This window comes from Arachis ipaensis, chromosome B03 (genome assembly GCF_000816755.2).
Source record: "Arachis ipaensis cultivar K30076 chromosome B03, Araip1.1, whole genome shotgun sequence".
In the NCBI taxonomy this organism is placed as follows: Eukaryota; Viridiplantae; Streptophyta; class Magnoliopsida; order Fabales; family Fabaceae; genus Arachis; species Arachis ipaensis.
In genome coordinates, this window is record NC_029787.2 from 123770030 (window position 1) to 123776029 (window position 6000).

A 6000-nucleotide genomic window follows, 5' to 3' on the forward strand; every position below is an offset into this window, starting at 1 on the left:
GATTTCATTGGTTTGTCGCTTCAAAAGTCTATCATTTTATTCTGTGACAACCAGTCAGCCATTCACATTGCCAATAATTCCATCTTTCATGAAAGAACCAAACACATTGAAGTGGACTGCCATATTGTTCGTGAAAAGTATTTGTTTGGTCTCATTCATCTTATGCTAGTTCGTTCCAATGATCAACTTGCTGATTTTCTTACCAAAGCTCTGCCACCGGGTCCTTTTCTTGCTAATGTTTCCAAGCTAGAATTGTTAGATTTACACAATTCTAGCTTGCGGGAGGGTGTTACCTAGATTATTTCTTTATCAATAATAGGCTTACCATTGTAATTATTTTTTTAGTGAGAGTACATAAAGAGTACATAGTATATAAGGTGTAATAACTCAACAATGAGAAGAACTTATTTCTCTCCCTCTCTTAATCCCTTCTGGTTCATCAAATCATCAACATCACAGCTTGAACAGCTTAAGGCATGAGATTTTCTTCAACTATCAATCATTAAAATTATTAAATAATCTACATTACTTTCAAATATATCTATCTATTAACTATTGTTATTGCTGCTAAATTTGTCTTTTGTTGGTGTTGCAAATGTCTAACTTTGCAGTACCTGTATTTAACTATGGTGGGAGGCTTGGGAAGGATAGTAATGGGGTGTTGCAGTATGTGGATGAAAAGGTACATAAATTTCTTCTAACAAACTTAGATTTAGTGAACTTTTTTTATCTGAAAGAACTACTAAAGAGTTTAGGCTATGCTGATTATGCTGCAATATACTGGTTAGAACCCACAACTCGAAATTTAAAATTTGGACTTCATGTGATTAAGGGAGATTCTGAGATAAATAATTTGAAAAACAGTTTCTTGGCAAGTGACTGTCTGGATTTTAATTTATACTTTAAATACCCAGTTGGTGAGTTTTGCTATGTTAACAAGGATTTAGGTCAAGCTGCCGGTCAACTTAATGATTCTTCTTCCTCATCCTCGTCTGGTGAAGATGACGAGAGTTCCGAGGATGAGGCATACAATCCTCCTTCAGATGCATGCGATGAGAGTAGTGACACTAATAGTGACGAAGATAGAATAAAGTTGAGGACGTCTATTAAAAAGAAGGTTGATGATGGGAAAGATGATTGTGGTAATGGGAAGGGTGGTGCTGACGAGAAGGCTGCTGGAAATGTGAACATAGACAAGAAGAAGGCCAATTCAAATAAATATGCTGGGAAGAGAAAGAAACATGCTAGGCCCAATTTTAGTCATAGTAGAAAGGGTAATGTTGGAGTTGGTTCAGGGGGCAATATAGGCGGACAACATACTGGGCTTAGTAGTTCTAAGGCCCAACCTAATTCTAGATAAGATAAAAGTGTGTCAAGTCACACTAAGGGTGTTGAGCCCATTATAGAAGAGGTTGATTCTGAAGAAGAGAAGGAGTATGTTTATGAGAGTAAAGCATTTGTCTCCCCTATTTCATTAGATGATGAGAGAGGTAATAAACACAAATGGCCAGAGCACAAAACCAGTTATGGCTATGGAAAAGTGTACTTTGAGTTGGGTATGGAGTTTGACACAATGGCTGAGTTCAAGGAGTGCTTGAAGGATTACTTTGTTTATGAGGGAAAGGAATGCCCATATATTCATGTATACTATGCTATCATTAGTTATATCAAGTTTATCTAACGAACGAGAAAGAATTAGGGTGACGTGTGCTGAAGAAGGATGTCCATGGTTAATCTATACCTTATATAATTCTAGAGATGGTTCAAAACTTTTGTAAATAACCATACGTGTGGGAGGGATTTTGGTTCTAATCTGGCTTACCGCAAGTGGGCTGCAAGCAAGTTGGTTAAGGTTTTGGAAACTCGACCGGACTTGACACCAAAAGAGGCTAAGGTGCACATGGTTGAAGAGTATAATGTGCAATTGCATGACAAGATGATTGCAAGAGCCTTGAAGGCTGCAAGGGAACAAGTAATTGGAAAAGAAGGAGGACCAATACGGTAAAATACAAGACTACTTGAGTGAGCTGTTAAGGAACAACCCAGGTTCCACTGCAATAATGTGGACAATACCTCAACCAGAGGGTCTGCCACTGTTTGATAGGCTTTACATCTCGCTTGAGGCTTGCAAGCTTGGGTTCAAGGCTGGTTGCTGGCGGTTGATTGGCCTTGATGGATGCTTTCTGAAAAGATATTATGGTGGACAACTCCTATCTGCAATAGCACAAGATGAAAATAATCATTTCTTTATTATATCTTATGCAGTGGTGGACAGTGAAAACACTGAAACATGGAAGTGATTTTCTAACAAGGTTGAAAGAAGACTTGGTTGATGTTTTCAATGAAGAACTGAATTTCATCTCGGACCAATAGAAGATAAGCATTCTATAACATGCTAAAGAGTATTATTAGTGAACTTTATTAGTGAAGTTTATTTATGATGCTTATGGTGTTTTGAATTCTGTTATAATATGTTTTAAATTTTGTTATCAGAGTATGATTCGTGAAGTTTATTTATAATGTTTATGATTTTGCTTAATTCTGTTATAAGAGTTTATTAGTGAAGTTTATTTAATTGTGTTTATAAGAGTATAATTAGTGAAGGTTAGTTATAATTCTGTTATAATGTGTTTTGAATTTTGTTATAAGAGTATGATTAGTGAAGTTTAGTTATGATGTTATGGTTTTGCTGAGTTCTGTTATAGGATTTTATTAGTGAAGTTTATTTATGGTGTTGCTGAATTCTGTTATAGGATTTTATTAGTGAAGTTTATTAGTGGAGTTGTGAGGAATTGAGATGCTATATTATGTGAAAAATGGCCAATCACAAGAGAAAACTAGCTAAATACAATGGTAAATTGACTTCTGTGCAACATATTAAGCTGGAACAGATTATTATGTCTGAAAGCAACAAGTGAAATGCAGTATGGAGTAGAGATAATGACAAAATTATCTATAAAGTTCAAAGAAATTCCCACAAGCTTTGTGTAAATCTCAAAGAGCACACTTGCACATGCAATGTGTGGCAGCTCACAGGTAATTCATGTATACTATGCTATCATTAGTTATATTAACTATATATATACCTATTCATTATGGTCTTTGATTTGTTAAAAATGTATGTAGGACATCCATGCAAGCATGCAGTTGCTACAATTTCTAGATTGAAAAACATGGGATACAAATCAGAAGACCTTGTCGATAAGTCACTGACAATGGATGCTGTCCAAGCAGCATACTCTTGTGTCATCCAACCAGTAAACAGTGAGAAATATTGAATCCCCAGTCCCCACAGATTGTCAATAAATCCTCCCTTCCCCAATCGTACGTCCAGCTGGCCGGCCAAAACTTAGGAGGATGGAATCTCTTATCGAAATGGTGATTGGAAATAAAGTTAAAAGATCGTGCTAAATAACTTGTAGTAAGTGTGAAGAGAAAGGTCATTATCACAAGACTTGCAAAGGTGCACCTAAGGATCCAAATTGGCAGTCAAAGGCTAAAAGAACAAAGAAGGCAAGCAAGACTCAATCAGGAACTTCCGTTGGAGCTACAACAAACAAGCAAGGACAACAACATAATTCGATGGTTGCATTTGTTATTTTTTGTATTCTATTTTTTTAATTGTGTTAATTCTGCTAGATCTGTTATGTGTTGTTGATTGCAAATTGCTAAATCTATATATTATATTTGCATCATCATTTTCAGGCAAAGGCAAAAAAGAATAAGAAAAAGATATCAAAAGTGACAGCCTCGCCCAATGCAGATTTTGTTGAAGAGATTGATTTATCTCAATTTGCATCCCATAATGATGGACCTGTGAGTATGTTGTTGTATCGGGAATGGATCCTCTCAATTGTTAAAAAAAATTGAGAGTGTAAAGTGTGATCTCTAACCCTTTATTGTTCTCTCTCTCATATTTATTTTTGGTCCCACTTATAAAATTATTGGTGGAAGATCACACTTTACTCCCTCAATTGTTAAAAAAAATTGAGAGGATCCATTCCCGTCCCTTGTTGTATCTGGTGACTTTAGTATTGCTCATTTTTTATGCTGAAAATGGTTATTTTATCTTGTGCAGGCTACTCAGCAAATTTTCAAACCTCCTGTTGGGTTCCGAATAAAACAAACCATTGTGAAGCCTCCAATACCACCCCCTCAAAACCATCTAGAGCCACTTGGAGCAGCTACCTCAAGAACATCCGGCAGCTTGTTTACCTTTATGTCAACACCTGGTTTTAGGCCTCCAACTCACACTTGAGGAGATTTATTAATGGATTGCAAGCACCAAGTGAAGACTCATATGTATTTTGCTGGTCTATAAGTCAAGTCATATGTAACTTATGAACTCAATTAATTATCTTTTGGTTCATTAATAGTTGTAAACTTATTCGCTGGTATATAAGTTAGACAACCAGTAATTTAGAGACATTATTTTGCTACTGCACAAACAATCATACTTTGGTGCTGAGTTTATTATAACAGATTATGAAACTATTTTAAATTGTGCTTATAGTTCCATCTTTACTATCATATAGCACATATGAAAATCATATTGTAGAGACTTTTTTTAGATTGATGAAACATATATTTTAGATTTAGCTTACAATGATTGTATATCCAAATTTTTATATATTCATCCATCAAAATATGTGATTACACATTTGTAGTATAATCTAATTTCTTTCAATAAATATCATTTCAGATTAAAGTGATAGCAAATTCATTAACATAAAATATAATCTTACACAGGTTTAGTTACATCTTAAAAGCATTACAAAACAACATAATTATCACAAAATGTCACAACTAAGGTTATGACAATTACTTAGAACATGTCCTAAAGACTAAAGCAATTATGATATCAATTATACCCAAAATTATAAGCCTAAAATATTTGAAGTAATATCATTCTATGTTCTACCTCCTTCATCCTACTACCTTGAGATCCAATTTTGATTTTTCAAATTCAATTTCATCTCTAACTCCTTCATTCTATGTTCTACCTCCTTCAATCTCCTTTTTATTAAAATAGCATTTTTAGAAGTAATATTCTCATCAATATTTTCTTGAACTAATATATTTAGCCACTTGAAATACTTGCAATGTGGGATGAGTGCTTGAAAAATTAAAATTTTCAATTGTAAAAATACAAAAATTATATAAAATTTTTAAACGTAAAAAATATACAAAAAAAAAGTATAACTTCATGCAAAAATTATAAATCAATACTTACATTGTAATTAGGGCATCTCAAGAAAAACCTATCTGGATTAAGTTTTGTACAAGATTGGAAGAGAATCGCATCAGTGTCACAGTGACATTTTGGAGGCATAAATTTCTTCTTTCTTGGCTGCCCAACACTTCCAGAAGAAAAGGTGCAGCTCCTACTCTCTTCGCCAACACTATAACCACACAGCGTGCGACTCCTAGTTTCTGAAGAATAATCTCCATGGCTCATGGTGGTAGCACAGTTAGGGTTCTACATAAGGAGGAATGAGGACGAAGCACTTAGGGTTGCTCATGTTCTACGCAAATAAAACACGAAGTTCTATTTTAAAAAATTGTCAGAGAATGGGTTGGGTGATTTATTAATATGTCAATATAGGCTGGCACTTAATAGACATATCACCATCTTAACGTGCCACGTATTCACGTTTCATTAACTCCAAAGATAGATTATTGACGTAGGGGCTAATTTGTCTCACGAAAAAATTTACCAGGGACAAAAAGTGGTTTATTTTTTTCTAAAAATCCGTTGTTCTTCGAAAAAATTGTCAAATACCAAATTGGGTATTCACTCTAATATTAATTTTGTAATTGAAAAAAAATAGTATATATATTTTTTCCTCACAAAAAAGTAATAAAACTTTATTTTATGAGTAAATATGTAAATTGATCCAAAAAATTTTAGATTAGATATTTTAGACCTCAATAAATTTTTATTTTCTAAAAATTCTTAAAAGTTACTATCCGTAGTGTCTCCCTTCACTTTTAATCAAT